A 23,922-nucleotide genomic window follows, 5' to 3' on the forward strand; every position below is an offset into this window, starting at 1 on the left:
AAGTAAGCAGAAGAAAATTAATAATAATAATTAAGTCAGAAACCAATCAAATTGAAAACAGGGGTGCCTGGATGGTTCAGTGGTTGAGAGTCTGCCTTTGGCTCAGGGTGTGATCTCAGAATCCCGGGATCGAGTGCCATATTGGGCTCCCTCAGGGAGCCTACCTCTCCCTCTGCCTCTCTCTCTCTCTGTCGCTCATGAATAAAGAAATAAAGAAATAATTGAAAACAGGTAATCAATACAGAAGAATTAATGAAACCAAAAGTTGGTTCTTTGAAAAGATCAATAAAATATATAAATCTCTAACCAGGATGACTAATGAAAAAAGAGAGTAGATACAAGTTACTTATATCAGAAATGAAAGAAAGAACATCATTACATATCCCTTCAATGGACATTACAAGGTTAATAAAGGAATGCTCTGAACATCTCTATCCTCATAAATATGATAACCTAGATGAAATGGACCAATTCTTTGGAAAATACAATCTGACAAAACCCACACAAAAAGAAATAAACTATCTGAATAGATATATGTCTATTAAGGAAATTGAATCAACAATTAACAAACTTCCCAAACAGAAAGCACCAAGCCCAGATGGATTCATTGGTGAATTCTACCATTTGTTTAAGAAAAAAATTATAACAATTCTCCACAATTTCTTTCAGAGGGCAAATGCAGAGGGAATGCTTCCTCACTCATTCTATGAGGCCAGAATTACCCTAATAACAAAACCAGACAAAGATATAATAAGAAAAGAAAACTACAGACCTATATTTCTAATGAACATAGATGCAAAAATTCTCAACAAAATGTTGAATTGAATCTAATAATTTATTTATGAGAACTATATACCATACTCAAGAATTATACACCATACTTGGGATTTTCCCCAGGTATGCAAGGCTAGCTCTACATTTGAAAGCAATTAATGTAACCCATCACATTAGCAGTCTACAGAAGTTTATATGGAGAGGCAACGACCTAGAATCGTCAACACAATATTGAAGGATAAGAACAAAATTAAAGAACTGACATTACCTGACTTCCAAAAAGCTACAGTATGCAAGACTGTGAGTTAGGGAAAAAAAATAAACAAATGGATCAGTGAAACAAAAATGGTTTAATAGAACGGAGACCAGAAATAGACCTACATAAATAGAGCCAACTGATTTTTGACAAAGGAACAAAAAATAATACAGTGGAACAAAGTTTATTAATTGTGTTAAGTGAGATAATGTCACTGTGATTATGTAAAAAAAGTCTATATATTTTAGACATAATCTCTGAAGTATGTGGAAATTAACATTTTATATATTATTTCCTTTTTTAAAAAAATCAGCATAAGAAAGGTGCTTGGATGGCTCAGTCAGTTAAACATCTGACTCTTGGTTTCAACTAAGGGCATGATCTCATATGTCTTGAGATTGGGCCTCAAGTCAGGCTCTGCACTCAGCAGGAAGTCTGCTTAAAGATTCTCTCCCTCTGTCTCTCCCCCTGCTCATACACACACACTCTCACAAACAAATATATAACCCCTTTTAAACAATTCTGCAAAGAAAAAATGGCATAAAATGGAAGAATGGAAGGAAGGAAAAAGGAATAAATAAAACACATTTGGCAAATCTTTATTCAGAATATGATGATGACTTTTCTGAGGTTCATTTTACTATCTTTTTTGTGTATAACTGAACATGTTCTCAGATCTAGCAGCCATCTTGTGAGAGGAGTGTCAAGTAGTTCTGTGCCTGTATTAGGGCTTCTAGTGGTCCAGCAATTGGCTGAGATCTGATGCATCTGCTTTTGTTCTAAGTAGCCACTTCTTTTCTATGAAGTTAATTAATGTTTGGCTAAATAGAAGTGTGATAAAATTTGCATCAGGAGTGAGGGTGCAGTCAGTAGAGAGAATCATGTCTATAACTAAATCTATAATACATTCAAAACACTGTCAAAGCCCAATAAATCCGGACTAAATTATGTCTTTACATACACAGATTAGAAACTAAGAAAGAGTGAACATAAATGACTTAAATGTACAACTTGAGAATCTATTTTGTTTAATCAATAAACAAGCTTGAAAAAGAATGTAAATTCTTACAAGTTTGGTGAAGAAAAAAATGGAAAGAGAATATAAACAGGCAACATTAAAAACTTAAAAGGGGACACGAGACAGGGGAAATTTTTAAAATTATAAAAGAATACTATAAATATATGCCAATCTTTGATGTTAGAAAATAATGATTTTTAAAAATATGTATATTACAAAATTGACATACAAAGAGGTAGAAAGCCATAATAGTCCAATGATATTACATAAGTTTTAAAAACTAGTGTAACATCTTACTTTTAAAAAGGCAAATGGCTCATGTATTTTTACATAATGACCAGGTACAATTTAACCAAGAATACAAGGTTATTTTATGAACTGGTTAGCTGGAGTTGCCTTATAGCAGCACATGAAAAATGTGCTGTAACATAATCAGTAATTCCGTGAGCCAATTGATAGCTTGAAACCAGCTATTAAGGAAGTATGCACAACACAGAAATTGGCAAATGCAACAAATCAAGGAATTTTTTTTTTCATACAGAGGGTCAGTTTACTAGCACACCAGTGTTGTGTTAAAAAAAAAAAAAACTGTCAAAGGCATTCATTTCTTAGAATAAAGAAAAATATTTATTATCTCAACAGATGCCAAAAATGATGAAGATCAATACTCATCTTTCCCAAAGGTCCTTAGTAAGTGTAAATTAGAAAAGCATCCCCAACTTTTTAAAGGATTTCTTTCATAAACTTTCAGAAAATTATGTTTAATAAATCTTACTGAAAATTAGAAGACAATATGTTTATCTATTACCACTACCCTCTAATATTTATTAGCAGTCTTAGACAATGTGTTCAAAAAAGTAAAGAAGGAAGATAAAGAAAAGAACGTGTATAATCTTCAGACAATTAGGAAATTAACTGATAGCACATTACTATAAGTAATGGAGTTCAGCAAGGTGGCAAATATAAAGTCATCATAGATTTTAGCTAGAAAATGTAGTTGACAAAAGTTTCAATAAGATTTTAATAATGAGATACTACAAATAAATTTAATAAAAGTACTCAAGCTCTAAATAAAGAAATTATAATATTTTTGTGAAACTAAAACAGTGAAGTTATATACTATGTTCTGAGTAGGAAGACAATCTAAATAAATGAGGGCATTAATGCAAAGCATTGCTCTCAAGCATCATTTGCTTTCTCTGTATTACTAAGGAAAGGCAAAGCTAAAAATGGAAAAGGCTATTCAATTCTCCTCATTTTCCAACTAAGTATCTCTGTGAGGCCAGATTTTCTTCAGGTACTTCAACACAACATATTACAATAGGTTAAATGCAGAAGCAGATATGCAAATCTAGTTGTCTTTTATTAATCCAAACATATAAGAGATTTGCAAAAATGCAGAGAAAAAAAGAACCATTCTTCTCAACGTTTTTTGAAAAGAAATTTATTATACATATTTATACACACACACAAAGATGTAATGTTGTTCTTATTATTTTAAATGTAGCAATAAATATATTTAATTTTTTTCTTTTTAGATTTTAATAGACTAAATATCAATAGATGTAAATCCACATAAACAAAATCATGATAAGAATACAAGTCGGTCATGTGACCAGAAAGCTTGAGAACTACTAGTCTAAACACTCAAGTTAAAAGGGAGGTAATATAAAAAAAAGGGGGGGGGAGGTAATAGCAAATACAAGTAGAACCTACCTCTATGTTGTCTATAAGAAACTCCCTTTAAATGCAAAGACCTAAGGACACCTGGGAGACTCAGTGGTTGAGCATCTGCCTTCGGCTCAGGTGGTGATCCTGGGGTCATGGAATTGAGTCCCACATTGGGCTCCCTGCATGGAGCCTGCTTCTCCCTCTGCCTCTCTCTCTCTCTCATGAATAAATAAATAAAATCTTTAAAAATAAACAAAGACATAAATAAACAGTAGGATTATAGAAAAAGGTATACATGAAAAAATTAAAGAAAGCTAGAGTTGCTATGTTAATATCGGATAGTCTAGATTTCAGAACAAGGAATATTATCACAGAGACAAATGTTTTATAATTAATAAAGTAATTGTTGCATCATGAAGACACACAGTACTAAATGTGTTTGTACCTACCAACGAAGCTTCAAAATATAAGAAGCAAAGCTGGTAGAATTGAAAGGCAAAATAGAAAAATCCAAATTATAATTGAATATTTAAACATTAATCTCTCAGTAATTGATAGAATGTATATAAATCAGTAAGAATGGGAAACTTGAAAAACATTATCAACCAATCTTACCCAAGAAAAGAATACCTATTCTTTTCAAATGCACATGAAACACTAAGAGCATATTCTGAGCACAATAAATTTAAAAGAATTAAAATCATATAAAAAAATTTCTGCAAACACACCAAAAATTTCTGTAAAATCATACAAAGAATTAACCTAGAAATAAGTAATAGTGAAATATCTGGAATACTTCCAAATATTTAGAAATTAAACAACATGATCTAAATAACACATAAGTTAACAAATCATACAAGAAATTAGAAAATATTTGAATTGCTTGAAAACTTAAACATCACAAATTTTTGTGGATGTAGCTAAAGCATTGTTTAGTGGTTACTTTATAGAATTAAACATTCATATTAGAAAAGAAAAAAGACCTCAAATTGATGACCTAAGATTCCACCCTAAGGTATTAGGAAAACAGAATTAAACCTAAACTAACCTGAAGAAATTAATAAACATAGGGCAGAAATTAATGTGATAAAGGTCAAAACAAAATATGGAAAATCAAAAGTTGCTTCACTGAAAAGATCAACAAAATTGATAAAACTCAATAGTTAAAAAAATCCCAAACAGCGACACAAAACAGTCTGGTTAAAAAATGAGCAGATCTGAATAAAAATTTTTCCAAAGAAGACATACAAATGTTCAGCAGGTACACGAAAAGATGTTCAACATCATTAATCATCAGGGAAATGCAAATCAATCACAATGAGATATGACTTTACACCTTTCAAAATGGCTATTATCTAAAAGTCAAAAAACAACAAGTGTTGCCAAGGTAGCAGGAAAAAAGGAACCCTTGTACAGTGGTGGTAGGAAAGTAAATTGGTGCTGCCATTATGGAAAACATTATGGAAGTTCCTCAAGAAATTAGAAATAGTACCACTGTATGATCCAGTACTTGTAAGTCTTTATTATTTCCACTTGTGAGTCTTTATTTAAAAAAAAAGAAAAAAAACTTATTCAAACAGATATATGTGCCCCCATGTTTATTTCAATACCATTTACAATAGCCATGATATAGAAAAAGACCTAAGTGTCCATTGATGAATAAATGGACAAATGGAATATTATTCAGTCATAAAAAGGATGAAATCTTGCCATTTGCAACAATACAAGCAGACCTTGAGGGCATTACACTAACTAAAATAACAGACAAAGAAAGACAAATACCATGTGATCTTCTTACACCTGGAATTTTAAAAAAAAGCTAGCAGATACAGGAAACATATTGGTGATTGCCAGTGGTAGGAGTTGGGTGTGGGAGAAAGGATTTTTTATATGTATGTATGTATGTATGTATATTTTTTAGGTAGGGGGAGGGTGAGAGGAACAGAAGGAGGTGAAGAGAGAATCCCAAGCAGGCTCCATACCCAATGTAGAGTCCAATGCAGGGCCCTGTCCCACGACCCTGAGATCATGACCTGAGCTGAAATCAAGGGTCAGACACTTAACCAACTGAGCCACTTGGCATCCCTCGGTTTTTGTTTTTGTTTTTGTTTTTGTTTTTGTTTTCAGTTTAAATAAATAGAATAGAACAAATTTGAAAAAAAAAAAAAAAAAGACCCAGGAAGCAGGAGAAGGAAGGACCTCTCACATTTAGCCCAAGTCACACTCTCTCCTCCTTGTCCAACACCTTACAGAGTCTTGATTTGGGTGTTATTACTGCTTTCTTGGAGCCCAAGAGTCTTTGCTCAAGAGCTAGTGTTCAGGGTCAGGCATGCCCAATGCACAGTGTAGCCATTTCCCTTCAAGATACCAGGGTTAGAGTCTTGAGACCTCATGACCCCACAAGGAAGCTTTCCCACAGAACTATCTTGTGCCAGGTGCAGGTTACATCTCTGTTCACTCTCCCCTGTTTTCCTTCCTCTCTTCCTCTTTCCTTCCTCTCTCCACTGAAGAGAGGAAGGAAGCACCTCAGAGATACCTGACATCATCTCTCCAAAGAGCTAAGCCTTTGATAGAAGACAGAAAAGAGAAAGAAAGAGAACAAAGGAAAGGAAGGAAGTGATAAAATTATGCTATGAGTAAAATCGAATCCTCTTGACTGTTCATCCAGTGCTCTATCTGCTAAGGTGATTTCTGCCTGAGCAGGAAATGCAAGTTACTGACTTATGAGACAGATGCCTTTAGTATCCAGTAGCTGGATTGCAGGGTCTGCCCCTTTACCATGGCCTTTGCACATCATTATAAAATCTATAGGTTTCCAGGCATCTGTATATAGGACATGTCCCATATTTAATGCTGTTTGTCCTCAGATACTGTATTAACTTTGTCAAGATACCCTAAATGTCAATATTCAGCCTTCTTTTTATCAATAAATTATAAAAATTCAAAAAACAAAATTCTAATGAAACTGTTCAAGAGAAAAGAAAATGCAATTGGTAATTTCAAGAATGAAGGAGAAGATATCACTACAGGATCAGCCTTACATTAAGGAGATAATAAGGAAATACTATGAATAACTATATGGCAATAGATTTGGCCATTTGGGTGAAATGGACAAACTTTTTGAAAGATGTGAATTACAGACGCTAACTCAAGAAGTAATAGATCATCTGAATAGTCTTTTATCTTTTAAGGAAATTGAATTTGCAGCTAATAGAAATCCTTTTCCACAGTAAAAACTCCATACTCAAAGACTTTACTACTGAAGTTTGCTGCCTCCAAAAAATAGAAAAGAAAGGCACTCACCCCAACTCATCTTATGAGGTCAATATTTCCATTATACAAAAACTGAAACAAAAAAAAAAAGAAAGAAAAACAAAAACAAAACCACAGGCCCATATCCTCCTATTTTATATGCCAAAACCCTTAACAAAAATTATAAAAAGTACATCTAGCAATGTAGATATACAAAGCACAAAATATTATGACCTATTTGGGCTTATCCAAAGAAGGCAAAGTTGGTTTTATGTCTAAACCCAATGTCAATCAATTAATTAATATGCTAAAACAAGTCAGATAATCATCTCAATATGTGCTTAGAAAACATTTGACAAAATTCAGCAACGATCCATGGTAAAAACTCACAGCAAAGCCCGAATAGAAAAGAAATTCTTCAAACTGACAAAGGGTATTTATAAAAAACCTACTGCCAACAACATATTTAATATTGAAAATCTGAAAGCTTTCCTAAGATTGAGAGCAAAGAAAAAATGTTTATTCTTACCATATCTATTAATCATTATCCTAGTGGCCCTAGACCATGCAATAAAGAAAAATAATTAAAAAAAGACATAGAGATAGATAGGAAGCAGTATAACTGTTTTTATGTGCATGTGACATGGCCATCTATATAGGAAATCCTAAAGAATCTACACAAAGCAAGTAAACAAATAAGTTGATAAGGAATAACAATAATAAGGAATGTATTAGAGTTCTCCAGAGAAACATGATGAATAGAAAATATAGAGATTTGTAGAAGGTGGATAAAGGTTAATATACAAAAATCATTTATATTTCTATCTGCTAGTATAAACAACTAAAAATTGAAGTATTAATAAAAATATCACTTATAATAGAATTTTTTAAAGATTTTATTTATTTATTCATGAGAGACACAGAAAGAGAGAGGCAGAGACACAGGCAGAGGGTGAAGCAAGCTCCATGTAAGGAGCCCGATGTGGGACTCAATCCCAGAACTCCAAGATCATCCCCTGAGCCGAAGGCAGTTGCTCAACCGCTGAGCCACCCAGGCATCCCATTTAAATAGAATTTAAAGACATAAAATACGTAGGGGCAAATTTAACGAAGGGTATGCAAAACTTGTACTGAAAACTATTACTGAGAAAAATTAAAGAATGTCTGAATAAATGGGGAAAAGTGGCATATTCATGGATTGGATTCTGTTCTGTTTTGTCAAAACATTCAAATTTGTATTGTGATTCAACAAAATATAAGTCAAAATCCCACCAGATTTTGGGAATAGAATTTATAAAGTGATTCTAAAATGTATTAAGTTGTGAAAGTTTAGACTACTAAAGAAGCATTTTTGAAGAACAAAGTTGGATAACTTATGCTACCTGACTCTAGGATTTACAATAAAGCTAGTACAGTAAAGATAAAGAGGTGTTGGCAAAGGATAATGGATCATATGGATCAATGAACTAGAATAGAGAGTCTAGCCTTGGACGATTTTTTACAATGTGCCAATGTAATCCAGTGAGGATAAAATAATCATTTAAATAGTGTTAGAACAATTTCATATACACTCAAGAAAAAGTTAACCTTGACTCTTATTTAATATAAAATCCAGAAATTAGCTCAAACAGATTATAAATCAAAGTGCAAAGACATGGAGAAAATCTTTGTAACTTTGCAACAAAAAGCACAAAAACACATACCATTTAAAATTTATGAATTTATTCAAATTAAAAATGTTTGCTATTCAAATAAACATTAAAAAAAATAAAAGGCAAGCCATAGACTGGAAAAAATATTTAAAAATATATATCTGAGAGGTGCCTGGGTGGCTCAGTGGGTTAAACGTTTGCTCAGGTCATGATCCCAGGGTTTTAAGACTGAGCTCCACTTCAGGCTTCCTGCTCAGCAGGGAGTCTACTTCTCCCTCTCCCACCTCACGACTATTCTCATTCTCTCTCTCTTTCTCTTTCTACTCTTCCTCTCAAATAAATTTAAAAAAATTTTTTTAAAAAGAAAACACATATCTGATAAAGAACCAGAATACAAAAATATATGAGACTATATAAGGAATATTTATGGACACAGATCAATTGTTAAAGATGAGCAAAATAGTTGAGCAGATACTTCACTAAAGATGGTATATGAATAGCAAATGATGACATGACAAGTATATTTAACATTCCTAGTAATTAGAAGAGTGCAAATTCAAGCCATAATGAGATACCATTGCACACTCACTATAATAGCTAAAATTTAAGATTGAATGAGTGATGGGCATTAAGTAGGGCATATGATGTGATGAGTACTGGAGTTATACGCAACTGATAAATTATTGAACACTAGATCTGAAACTAATGATATACTATACGTTGGCTAATTGAATTTAAATTTAAAAAATAAAATAAGAAATTTAAGACTGACAATATCAAGTATTGGAAAGGATAAGGAATGTATCCGAATTTTTCCAGAGAAACATAACCAATAGGTTACATATAGGCATATCGAAAGAGAGATTATGCATCATTGGCTCTCTAAATTATGGAGGATAAATTCCACAATCTGCCATCTGCAAACTGGAGGCCCAGCAAAGTCATGGTGTAGTTCTAGTCCAAGTCCAAAGACCTAAGAATCAAAAGCAGTGATATCTGAGGGCATGAGAAAGTGAATGTCCCAGCTGAAACAGAGAGTAAATTTGCCCTTCCCCTTCTTTTTTCTACTTAGGCCCTCAAGGGATGATACCCACCAGATTTTGTGAGGGTGATTTTCTTTACTTAGTCTACTAATTGAAATGTTAACCTCTTCCAGAAACACTCTCATAGACATGCCCCAAAATAATAGTTTACCTTAGCCAAGTCAAGTTGACATGTGAAATTAAATATCACATGGAACAACTAAAACTCTCATATGTTGCTGGTGGAAATGAAAAATGCTATAGCTTTTTTAGAAATATGTTTGGCAATTTTTTACAGTTAAACCTACACTTTGCATTCAACTCAGAAACTCCACTGCTAGAAATTTAAAGAAGAAAAATGAAAACATATGTCCACAAAAAAGACCTGCCAGATGTCCATTAACTAGTGAACCCATTTACAGTTGTGGTATATCCATACAATGGATTAGTCCCCAACTATATATAATAAACAAAAAAGGAATTAGTGTCACATGTAACAATATAGATATTGGAGGCATTTTTTTAAATGGAAAATTCATACACAAAAGACTACATATTTTATGATACCACTTGAATGGCATTCTGTAACAGTCACAGTTGTCCCCCAGCACTTTTCCAATCTTCATTAGGAAATGCACCAGTTTTCCTCCTACCCTTGCAAGTTCTACTCATTATCCATTGTACAAGCTTCCACCAAAGTGTATCAATCATTTGTTTCCTGTGCAACTTTTCTGAAGCTTAGGAAGTACTGTATTTTAGAGGGTTGTCTTCCTCTGTTTTTCCAAGTAAATGGGAAGTCTTCAAGGACAAAGTCTCTATCTCCTTTGTATCTGTAGTATTTGACAATGACTGATACATGGTAAGACTTCAATACATGTTGAACAATACTTTCAGTTTTCTGTGTCTCAGATCTCCTTTTAGCTAGCATGTCTATAATGAAAAATAATTTGACTACAATTAACTTATTGCTATTTTAATTTATTGGTATTGTTTAATTATACAGATTAATCAAAAGAACCAGAGAACATCTTAGCTTAAAGATGTACACTAGAGTTTTATTATAACCAAATGTTATTTTTCATATAAAAATGTAGTTTTTAATAGATTTTCTGTTGGTCATTTGATAGCAGAAATGAACAGCCCTGTCTTCCTCTTTTTACTTCTTTCCTTCATTTTTTTTCCTTTGTCAGTGTTTCCAGCTAAGGAAATAAAATGAAGTCACATTTAAATAGAGATGGAAGAGATATAAAAATCTATTTAGTGGACGCTGAGATTCCACTCATGTATGATGAGGCTGTTGATAATTATATTTTCACAGACACATTGCCACTGATATTTAAGCAAAACACACGGAGAGGAAATGCATATAGAAACATGGCATTTGGGGGATCCCTGGGTGGCTCAGCGGTTTAGCGCCTGCCTTTGGCCCAGGGCGCGATCCTGGAGTCCCGCGTCGGGCTCCCTGCATGGAGCCAGCTTCTCCCTCCTCCTGTGTCTCTGCCTTTCTCTCTCTCTCTCTCTCTCTCTCTCATAAATAAATAAATAAATTTTTTAAAAAAAGAAAGAAGAAGAAACATGGTATTTCATTCCCATTTCCAAGCAAATTCCAAAAACCTCCAGAATAGATCAACATGAATTCTTATTCATTTGCATTCTCATTGCTCCTGAGAAAACAGTTAAAGGTTCTTGTTTTATTTTTTAAAATATAAACATGAGAAAAAAATAAAATAAAATATGAACATGTGTCTACCTATACAGACATAATTAAGAGAGTATACATAGTTAAAATGACTTTTATGGCTTAATAAAAGATACTTTTATTTAAGGGCCTTAAGGTAGAAGTACAATAAAACATAGAGCTAATGACAACGTTTAAAATAACCAAGAGCAACAACAACAAAAAAGGAAAAACAGAGAAAGAAGATCAAATAAATATGCAAGCAATACATACACACACATATACACACACACACTTTCAGGGGAAATCTATTTTAAAGATTAATTTAAAAAAACTAAATAGCACACATTTAACAAAATAATATTTTCATGGTAAGAATAAGGAAGGAGATCCTAAAATATGGGCTGTCCATAAGTTTTGTTTTGTTTAAACTAGTCTCCATTCAATCCATTTGCAGAGTCTTGGACAGTAGTCTCATGGTAAGAATGGCAAGGCCCCTTACATGAAGAAGAGATTGATTGAAAAATCTACGAACTTCAGATCAGAATCTAGCATTGCTATCCTTTTGCCAGGACTCTCCCTGTTTTCAAGGACCTCCTCTTCAGATTGCTCTTTACTTCCTGCCCGAAACACATCTAAAATATCACTGAGTTTTTCTTCTATGCTTTAGAATGGGCTATTTTTATCTGTTTTGTTTAACTTAACTCAAAATCCGGAATCCCTGTGTGGGACAACCTTGAAGGGAAGGCAAATCAGACAGAAAGTCTGTAATACTTGACTCAACAGCAAGAGTTAGACTTCATATTTCTCTAGGAAGTAAGAAGTGCACATCCCCTACTTTATTCATCCAGCTTTCCCAGGAAGAAATCCTAAGGAACACATTGGCCAAAATCAGCAAAAATCAACACATTGGCATTCTATAGGAAGGCTGAGGAGGGCAAAACAAATGCCGTACATAATGATAGGAAAAAATCCAAAGGAGGTAGAAATACTGGCAGGGATAGTCACAAACATCCCTGCATGTCTTAGAACATACTCTTTCTCCACTTTAACTTCCTGCAAAAAAATATTTTTCGATGTGAAGACATTTCACAGTAGCCCAAAGGGGCCCTTGAGATGTTTGTGTGTTTGAAAGATTTGAACTTCGAAGGTTTATGGAAGGAGTTTCTACTCTTGGGGTTTCTGAGTCTCCTGAGACCATTGTGTTAAGGGGATGGGGAGGCTTTTCTATGGCACTGAATTCCAGTCAACATAGTCCATACTGGACAAGGAAAAGCTGCAGCTAACTACTTAGGTTTTACTCCACGAAAGGTATAGAAGATATCTGAGTTCTTTTTTATGCTGTTCCTGCTTATCAGGAGCCATAATTTCAAGGCAATAGTCATGTCTTGAAGACTTGAGGAGGAGCATGTAAGATTTTAAATGAGATAATACAGTCCCTGGCACATAAAGAATGCCAAATAAATGGTTTTTGTTTTTCTATTAATGTCTATTCTCCATCACCCTGACTTCTTTTTGTACATGCTGCCTTAACGTCCCCCTAAATTCCTGTTTCCATCACAAACCAATGTCAGAAAGACTCACCACTGGGTCTTTAGAGATGGTGGCTTCTACATTGCCCTTAATGTTGTGGATGTGGGATGTAAATCAGCTGCAGTTACATTTTAATAGAAATGGAGATTCAGAGCACAGATTTAATAGCAAGTCAAGGAACGTCTACAAGAGCAGCTCGCTAATTACATGTACCAAACACTATAATAACATAGCATCTATCCATCCGGGAAACGTTCCTTTACTTGCTGTTTGAAAGCAATGATTTCCATAGTTGACTTGTGTACAATTATTCCTTCAGTGACTTGAATGTCTGCTTAAAGTAGTTCAAGAGCTCAAAAGATTCTCTCTGATGTGACTATAAGGCAGGCATGGTACTTAGGATATTATAAAATTGCCTCTAGAATTCAGGTTAGCAAATATTTAACAAGTGCCCTATACAGTATCAGGCACCTGGGTACTAAAAAAGTAAAGACAAATGAAACAGTGTTGAGTCCTCCTTCAAGGAGCTCAGTGAGACAGACAAATAGGCAGATGACTTCAGTACCTGGGAAATCCAGTGTTATGATGGAGAAAGGGTACCTGCTCCAGCCATCCTGGAAGCAAGAGGCTAGAGAGAGGACTGTCTGTAGAGGGCAATGAATGAGGAGAGACTTAGACAGTGAGAAACATGACCCAAGCAGAACAGTCTGGAGTGGAGTGTTTGGGATGAAAGCAGGGAAGAATGGAAATCAGCGAGGTTCGGGAGTGAGTGTCAGGGCATGGAGAACCTTGCTTAGAACTCACACTAGGATGGGGAGGAAGCTGCTGAGGAGCTCATTCAGAGGAACGTCACGGTTAAACTGGTCTTTTAGATAAATGTCCAGTAATCCATCCAAACAGATTTGGCACTATGGTTAGAAGGTTATTGCAGTGGCCCAGACAAAGGAGAGGCCAAATCTAGCATAGCAGATAAGACTTGAGGGAGAGAAGCTGAGTTCAAATCATATAGAAGTAAAATCTACAATACTGGCTATGCATTATACATGGAAGGGGAGGTAGAGAATAAGTCAGGTTCTTTACTTCAGTGAATAATGATACCAACAAACATGACAGGAGTAGATGACAATTCTCTCAACCAATAGCAGCCACATAGTACTGAGGGACACTTCACCACACTGATGAAGACAATGAACTTTTTTTTTTTTTTTTTTTTTTGACTATGAACTTTTGAGCCAGAGAGGCTGGGTTCAAATTCTATCTTCATTTTTCAGAATTTAGGTTAACTTAGGAGAGTGTATGAATTTTTCTAGTTTTCTCATCTATAGAAAGAAGATGATAATGATAGTACCAATTTCATAAGGCTATCATGAGGATTATATAAGTAATTATATTTAATATGCTTAGAATAGTTTCTGGGTTACAACAAGAGACAGATGACAACTGTACAATATATATATGTATACACACACACACACACACATACACTCAAGGTGAGGAGATAAGTGGTACAGAACCCAAATGGCAGGAACACCCACCCTCAAGAATTAGAGCTTAAGTGGAGCATGAAATAGATCAAGAAAGAGAAAAGAATGAAACGTAATGTGGGATCAGAAAACCCAAAGGAGTAGTGAATAAGTGTTAGATGCAGTTGAGAGATCAAGCAAAATAAAGACTATAAAGGATTTTAAGGTAGCAGGTAGGTGTACAGTAAAATATCACTTCTCATACTCTTCTTCAGATGAGGCTCTACTGTGTTTGGAGCCAAAAATTATGACTACTTCTCCCTCAGATGTTGTCAGTTCCATTTCACCAAATAAACAAAAGGCATAAGAGTATACACAACTAAACTGGATCCCTTCAACATTCCTAACATCAGAATAAATCCCAGATGTGTCAAAGATAGGTATGTAAAATATGAGGCCAAAATATACAAGAAATAAATTCATGAACATTTTGTAATCTAGGTGTAAAGAAAGTACTATCTTTAAACATGAAAAATTATTCAGACAGTGTGGGGAAAGTAACTTACAACAACTTATCTATAGAAAAAAAAAACATTAAAACTCTGAAAAAACCCCACGATGATATAAATATTTGTTAAGATTTTTGGAGCAATCCTAAGGCCAAGAGCTCTAATACGTGAAGAATTTAACAAATTTATCAGAGAAGTTCAATATCCTAGTAGAAAAATGGACAAAGAACATGAATGATCAATTCATAAGAAATGAAAAACAAATGATAAGTCTTTGAAAATATTCTCAATCTACACATCAATTAAATCCATGAAATAATTCTATTTATCACCAGCCAGGAGGCAAAGTTTAACAAGAGATAAATATCTTCCAATGTCAAGGTTATTAGAAAAAAATAGTCACTAACATTCACTGGTATAATAGATTAATAAAACATCTTGGGGATTAAATTTTAAGTGCAAATATCAATCAATCCCTCCTACAAAATACCTGGCCAGTACTCTTCAGAACTGTCAGGGTGATGGGCAACATGTGAAGAGTGAAAATAATCACAGCCCCAAAGAAACAGAAAACATAACTGAATGCATTTATTCTGGATTGGATCCTCAAACAATAACAAAATACATTAGTAAAAACATCCTACTGAAATCTGGAGTCCGGTGAATAGAAATGTACCAATATTGGCTTCTTAGTTTTCACAGCTAAACATAGTTTATGATATTATCATGGTAATATAAGATGTTAATTTTAGAGGAAACTGGATGAGGCGTGTATTATCTTCCCAACTAGTTTATAAATCTAAAATAATTTCAAAATAAAGGGTTTGTTAGAAAAAATTTCACTTAACCTGCTGGTTAATTCTGTTTTTGAGAAATGTATCCTATAGAAATATTTTAAGTACGAAAAAAATGTATATAAGGATATTCATTACATATTAACTATAATTGGAAAAAATCCAAATGTAGTACAAAAGGAGATTTGATAATTAAGTGAGGCTATAACTATAAGATGGAATGTTATGCATCCATTAGAAAGGATGTTTATTAGACTTATAAACACTGGCCAGAAAGTCATTTATGGTATATCATATTTTTATTTTTTTTAAGATTTTATTTATTTATTCATGAGAATACACAGAGGAGAGAGAGGGAGGCAGAGACAAAGGCAGAGGGAGAAGCAGGCTCCATGCAGGGAGCCTGATGTGGGACTCGATCCTGGGTCTCCAGGATCACGCCCTGGGCCAAAGGTGGCGCTAAACCCCTGAGCCACCAGGGCTGCCCACAAATTATCTTTTAGCTGATGGAGGAGGACCTATGGGATTAAAAAAAAAATGAGATATATTAACTCACTCACGGAAGTTTATGAAAGCATTGTGGGATTCTTGTATCCAACTCACAATGAACACAGCTGGTTTGTTGGAAATACATTAGGCTACTTGGTACATTCATCTTTTAGAAACTGGTTTTGACCAAATTACTGGACAACATCAGCCTGAGAAACTATATACGCTCTCAGAGGTTAATGGACGTTTCAAAGACACCATGATTTCAAACTTTCTTTAAACTCTTTTATGCACTTTAATGAGTTGCTCCTAGTCAACCCTGGGCGCACTCATTACTAAGAGAATTCAAACACAGTCTTTCCATTCCTTACAATTATATATTTTTCTAAAATCTATTCAGTTATTGTAGGCAGGGTAGGTTTATCAATTACCTCTCCAAGCTGTCCATTATCTATTTTGAGAGTATAATTTGTTTCCCGCATAGAGTATGTGTTAACAGCATGATGCGTTTTACATTTGTAATTAATTTTGAACTGACAAAGAAGGTAGGAAAAATTCTCCCATAAATAAAAGTAATGAATGCAAGTATTTAAACAAAAGGTCCTAGTAATTTCCAGCAACTTAAAAGAAAAGAAAAGAAAAAGACGCAACTTGCTCTATCTCTTAAACTAAAAATACCAAGATATCTTTTGTTCCTCCTTCATGATACTCTAGAGATTCTGAAATTTCAATATTAAATAGGATAATAAATAACAGATAGGCACACTACATTGAAACTGTGAATGAGAAATTGTTTACTTCTCAATAGCATTAACGACATCAGTTTTACTGTACGTGACTAATTGGCTAGAGCACAAAGTTTTATCAAAAAATCAGTGTTGTAGACATAAATTCCTACCCATGATGAAACTAAATATTTTGCTACTCATAGCACTTTTAAAATGATAGAGAGCTTGAAATTAAATTACACTAAATGCCTTTATATTTATTCGACATTAAACCTTATTTTCCTTACTGTCATTCTGCCAGCGTGATATCATCGGAGTTGAAGAGGGATGCTAATGCTATTTATATTACACTGCACTGTCCTCTAATTGACCTTGTTTGTGCAACGGAATGGCTGCTTTTCTCAAGCTGCCAGCCCTTTATTGCAGCATTTTGACCATGCACTAGTGGCTCTTTGTGCTGCTGCTGAGTTCAAGAATCAATACTGCATTCCCCACAGCCAATAAAGGCAGCTGACAGCATGAATTAACTGAGTGTGGCCAGTTGCATGGAGGGCCATTGTCTTTAAGGAAAATCTGGATGTGATTACCAGCCTCCATCTCCGAGTGAAGGTTTTAATGCAAAGTGCGAGGTTGCTGTAATTTAATTTTGGCCTGCTGCTCTGACACACTCCCCTTTGCCACTGCTTCATGGAATCTAAGCTATTAATGGCCGCAAACCAAAACACATACAGAGACAAAGGCAAATACTCACAGTCATACGATAGCGGTTTCACCTGACTTGGCCATTCTTTTCTGATAGTACTTCTATAACAGGTTCTATTTCTTTGAGCTGGGCCTTCTGCCATAGTAATAAGTCAAGTCAAAGTTAAAAATCAAACTTGTTATGATGTCTGTATCTAAACGAAGTTTTCATATGTGGTAGGGTTAAAAATTCCCCATAGAGAATTCACTGCCTTTGATTCAACTGTCAAAATTATGGAAAACTTTGTCTATGCTCCTCAACGTCCACCCATCGCAAGATGATTTCCATCCCCTCTATTGCACTGAACCTATTTTCCCTTACAACAAAATCAAATGAATTCTTTTCCATCTTTATCTTCTCAGTAGAATTTACTGTCAACTACTTCCTCCTTCATAAAACATCCTCACCTCTGGGGTTCTACTCCCTTTAATCCTATCTTCTCAGTGTGGGTGTTCCTCTCATTTTATCCTGGGCTTCCTCTTCTCACTTTAATGTGGGGCCCTCCATGCAAGTCCCCATCTTTCTTTATGCCCACAAATACTTTTCTCTACCAAGTATTATTCCCAAATAATCTGCACTCCACACCTCTTAATAAATTTGGTTGTCCCATCTGTATTTTGAAATTCACATATCTCAACATGAATGTATCATCTCCTGCTGGGTTTTCCCAATAAATGACCATCTGTTACGTATGCAAGAATATGGACCTCATCTTTGAATCCTTTATTTCCTTCACTCCCTACCCGCAATCAGTTAGCAAGTTCTCCTACTCAACTCCTTAATTTCTCAACCTAGCCACCCCCCAATCTGACATTTCCCTTACCCTTCTACCACTCAGGCTGCACTCCAAGGTTTTTCTAACCACTCTCCTCCCACCCAGAATGGTCCCCACCCCTCGGCCCCCCAGCTAAAATCCCTACTCTGCAACTAATCTTATCTTCCCCCAAACTAAATCTGTTCACATTACTTCACCACTTAAAATATTTCAGAGATTTCCCACTAAGACTTTATTTATCTCTTTAGCTTCGAGTTTTACAGTATTTTGTCTTTTGCTTCTCCCCAATGGCATCTATTGTGGCTCGAGCACTACTAAGTCAGTGATTTAAATACAAGGACATGGACCATGGCAGAGACTTAGTTTGAAACCAGAACAAAGGAAAACACCTATTAGACACTTGACTGCAATCATTATGCTCCATGGCTGCAGGTATTGCCTAAGCTCCTACAAGTGTGTTAGACAAAGGAAAAATCCACAGAATAACAAAGTGGGATTTATGTAAGCCTTTAAAAGGGGAAATGACATGTCATTTTTTTTGCTTTATCAAAAGACCTATATTTCTGAGAGAATTTTGGTATTGAAAACATCAGTTCTGTTTATAACAGGCAATGCTCTTGGTTGAAATTAATTCAAGCAGAGTTATTCAAGGGACAGTGTATTATATACAAACCATTTAACTTGAGCTTTAAAACGATTTTTCATGTCTGAGAATTATTAAGAAGATACCAGTTTGGATCAACACTTTCCAGAAACTGGAATAAAACCTGTGGTTTCAAAGCCTTTTATTTTCAACACAAACATTTGTGAGACTCTTAAAGGCACAGTATCTGTTCTATTCCTACTCAAAATTTTTGTTGCCGTCATTAATTTTTTCAGGAGAGTTTTATTTTACCAGCATTGTCCCCAAACCGCCTAACCATCACACACACACACACACACACACACACACACACACACACATTAAAATATATAATTCCTACATCCCCCCTTCCAAGGCTGAAATGAAGAAGGTGATGCCACATTTGCCTCTGCTGCCTCATTCTCCCTGAATAGGTAGCAATGAAGTAAGAAATAGGCATATTGAGGGGGGTTGGGTGGCTCAGAAGGTTAAGCATCAGACTTGATTTTGGCTTGAGTCATGATCCCAGGGTTGTGGTATGGTGCCCCACATAAGGCTCAGTGCTCATTGCAGAGTCTGCTTGAGATTCTCTCTCCCTCTGCCCCCCTAAATAAATAAATACATAAGTGAATGAATGAATGAATGAATGAAGAATAGAAATAGGTGTATTGAACTTCAGATCAGTACGTGATGCTCTGCCCAAGACAGCTGAAGGAAAGATGTTTGCTGTTTCCCTACCCTTCCACCTATCAGTTTTCATCTTCAATATTATGCACTTCCCTAGCCAAGGAATAAATCTTCAAGGGTTTTTGGGTTGGCAGCTCAACACCATTTGATTGTGTGTGAGAAAACAAGAGGCAGATAAAAGGAAATCATGAAGAACTCTCTACCCTACTCCATGTCTCTCAAGGTTATATCATGGAAAGAGACACAGGCTACCTCCACAGAGACAAGGTTGCTGCTCTTTGTAATATATGATGAGCTCTTGGGCAGGAGTGGGAGGGACGTTTTGTGATACATAGATACATTCACTCTGCCATTAAGAGAAGAGGAAAAATGGTCCAAGGTGCTCAAGGAGGAATGAAAAAGTACACATCTCTTGCTCATTCTCCTTTAAAATATTTCATCAGGAGCTTCCTGGCATAGAAGCATAGGTACTAGCTTTCTTGAAAAGAAAGTGGACACAAAGAAGGAGAGAATGTCTGGTCCCCTCTATACTTGGGAAAGTACACTTGTATAGCTGCTCCCATGACTTCAGCGTGACTAATTGAACCCATTAAATATCTTTGCTCTTGATTTATTTTACCTAAAATGATTTTTCTGAGCAGCAAGATGATTTTTACCAAGTTTCCTTAATCAAAGGCATCATTCTCCAGATTAGATCTGTCTAAAAATATATTTCATAGGATTTAGCATACTTTACACCTTCCTGAAATAGCCCTACATTTTTAACGATGATTGTGGTTGCCTGGCCTCTCAACCTGACAGAAGAACGATAGCAGGCCTGTTCTTCAACAGCATGCAAGTCTGGATGAGGAGTGGGAAGGTGGGGAGCTATCCATCAAAGTCCTTGCTACGGGCATGTCCACACAAATGGCTGTACGTCAAAGCCTGAAAACATAAGGACTTTTGCTCTCTCTTTGGTAACATGCAAAAGCCAAGTTTTACGTGTTATTCTCTTTCCTGTTCCTCATCCTCAACCAAAAAGTTATGTTTCCATTAATAGGAAAATGTGGCCACTTTTTGTTTTTCAATCCAAGCCTCTGAATGAATTATCTGGCCAAAGCAAAAGGCCAGGGGGCCTTCTGCATGCTCTTGATGATATACGGGAAGGCTATATGGCATCAGCTGGGAAAACCGCAGCCAACATTGGAATAATCAAAAGTGACCTACATGCAATAATAGCCTGTGTGACAGTCAAGACGGGACACCAGGAAGCAGGTGGTCTATATGACAGAGGATCGATACTCCCATAGCAGGGATAAAATAGATTCCAAATGGAAAATAAACTCGTGGAGAATACGTACAGGAAGACAAGAGAAGGGGAGGGAAAAATAAGCCAAACCTGCAGGAAACAACACAACAAAGAGAATGTGAGGGTGAGTGCAGGGGCCCACAGCTGATGTGATGATGAAAACTGAATGAGAAAGGGGAGAAGACAGTCAATATGAATTTGCTTCCACCGCAAAGAAAGGGCACAACACAAGCCCTCAGAAGCTTAAGCTACCCAAATTAGCCAGGATCTTCTCTATTCTAATTTAACATGCTTACAAAAAAATGTCATCATTTGTAAGAAGTGTTGACAGCCTCAAAAACTTGGTTTTGTTTAGGGAGGCCTAGTTTTTAGCAAGAAAACAAGGACAACCCATATTTCATTTCTTTGAAAATATATTCCAATGAAAAGGGAGATGGATCGAGGTAAACCTAATTTGCATTATTTAGTTCAAAAGAAATGTTGCTTTGATGCCACTGTGTATATTTGCAGTGCTTCCTTGCTCTCTTGGGAGCTGGTGTGCATTAACATTCCATTCCTCTTTTTCATTATTGCTATCACATATATTAAAACATGCGCGTGCACACATACACGTGCAGTATTAGCTGATAAAGCTGTAATGGCAACCTCCAATATGAGAACTTTCTCCAGAATTCAATCCCAGACATCAATAAAACTAAATATTCTGACAAATGTTAGCAAAATTCCCTTACATTAAAAAACAACAACAACATTGGAATTTCATGACTCTGTGTTCCTACCATGGGTTGTGTGAATCTGTGCTTTTAGGGAGTCACACTAGGCTTGTAGACAGGCCTGAAGAATATTTCAAATCTCATCCAAATGGTGGAACGTGGCATTATCTACTGCATCATCTTGATTTCTTCCTTTTATTTTTTATAACTGAAACTTGCGATGCATTATTGCTCCTGTGCCAGGGGAGTAGCAGGGCATCTCATTTCCTGACTGCTTGCTGACACACCAGGAGGATTTTGCTCCCAATGCTGAAAGTCTATGTGGAAATCAGAAGTCAAGGACTGTGATCTTCCTAAAGAAACAGCTTTAGAAATCTCAAGCTCTTCCTGCAATGCAGCAGATGTGCTGGTTGCTGCCAAGCTCCGGCTAGCTCTCAAAAATGCTGACACCAAGCCTGAGACTCTGCAAGGAACCAAAGTGATGTTTACACAATGCTGTCAGGGTCCATGAGACGCCCTTCTTGGAGTGCCCTTCAAGCACACCATTTTGTTCCTGCATCCCCCACGGGGCTTAAATTGGTCTTGCTTTCCCCGTGCCTCTGCTTACTCAGCCTGGGCCAGAAGCTCCTTGAGGGCAGCTCTGTGTGCACCCCTCGCCTCCAGCATAGAGCCTGGCACACAGCAGGTGCTCTACAGTTACTTCCTGGGTGAATATACAAATAGCATAGCCTCAAAGAAGCCTCCTAAAAGCTGAGTCACTTCTGAATCTGGCAGGTAGCTCTATGTTCCTAAGGGAAGATATGTAATTGAGGACAGCCGACTCCCCTTCCACCTGGAAGGGAAGAGAAGCCAAATGTGCCCCTGAGGCGGACGGCATGCCTCTTCTTTCCCCTCTCTATGAAGTGGTTTCTCAACACAGCCCTCAGTTCGATGCTGCCCTGTGCTGGTCTTTGTTCCCTGGCTAGAATTCCTTTGCTCCTAGGGATGAAGCTCAGCAGTGGTCTGAGGCACTTCCCTGTGTCTGACCCAACAAGTGAGTGAGATGCTGCTTACCAAGTCAAAATTGGGATTGAGCTTTTTCCTCTTGACCCTCACTCATATTTTCATTTTGGGTAAGTAATAAAAAGTAGAGATACCTGGATTATGACAGCTCCCCCTCAGCTCCAGCTCCAGCTCCAAGCTTATTGCAGAGCTACCCCCCATGCCTGATTTAAGGACAGAAAGAAAAAAAAAAAAAGGCCCAAAGGCCCAGAGAGACTGGAGAGCCGGTGAGCCCCTCCTGCTCCTGCCTTCTTCCCGAGTGCCCAGCCCTGCTGGCCAAGCCGCCCTGCTGAAGTGTGACAGTGCGTGATTCATGGCTGTCTGCGTTCAAGCGAGCAGGGCTTTCGCTGGAGTCTGCACATCTGCTGTATCCTAAGAAGAGCCCACGTTTTATCAAGTCTTTCCCTTAGGAAGATCACAAACCACTTTATGCACAATCATCTCTTCATCCAGCCCTGTCACTTGGGAAGTGAAGACTACAGGGAGCCGTAGATAAAGAGGCTGTAATAACTCTAACTAAAATTTGGCTGGGATGTTGAGGGTTACTCTGTCCTCCAACAGAACGTGCCATATGTTCTTCTGTAAGCACAAGTGACTGAATCTTTGAATTTATTCTTTATCTGAAAGATAGTTAAAATGAGTTGTCAAACACTCCAGTTCAGTACCATATTCAAGAATCCTTTTTTTTTTTTTTTCCACATGGCTCTTTGGGTAATTAGGACATTCTTAAATATATTTTAAAAGGTCTTTAGTCTATGTACCTATTTAATAATTTTCAAATTTGACTGTCAGAGCCAAGCAAGGAAGATATTTAATATAGAAATGGTTTCCATATTATTAAACCATGCATTTCATCTCCAGCACATTTAGATTAAGATAAAGATTTTAGTCTAAAGTGAGTGGCCAGTGATAGCAACCCTCCCCACAATACACAGACATACATGCATGTAGATGTATATGTGCACACCTACACATGCACACACACAAACACACATACACTTTTATCTTTCTGAGAACTGCTACACCTCTTCTTTTATGCCACAGGATACATATAAGTGAGAATTAAAGTCCTTTGTGGCTTAATAAGGAGTTAAATGAAAAGAATCAGAGTTTTCATTTTGCACGAACTCCAACCTCTATTTGTTCATCCTCTATGAGTTTTAAATGACCCCACTTCCCTAAGATTTAATTATGTTATCTCATTCTCCGTGAACC

The 23,922-nt window shown here is 36.2% G+C and overlaps 1 long non-coding RNA gene across 1 annotated transcript in view; it reads right to left on the reverse strand.

The window, feature by feature from the left end:
• Nucleotides 1-23,148, reverse strand: part of LOC144300582 (uncharacterized) — a 57,902-nt gene extending 34,754 nt beyond the window's left edge. Inside the window, exon 1 of the long non-coding RNA XR_013367329.1 lies at nucleotides 22,803-23,148. This is a non-coding gene — a long non-coding RNA (uncharacterized LOC144300582). The remainder of the gene's footprint in view (nucleotides 1-22,802) is intronic.
• Nucleotides 23,149-23,922: the final 774 nt, after the last annotated feature.

The sequence above is a fragment of the Canis aureus genome, chromosome 28 (assembly GCF_053574225.1).
Source record: "Canis aureus isolate CA01 chromosome 28, VMU_Caureus_v.1.0, whole genome shotgun sequence".
Lineage (NCBI taxonomy): Eukaryota > Metazoa > Chordata > Mammalia > Carnivora > Canidae > Canis > Canis aureus.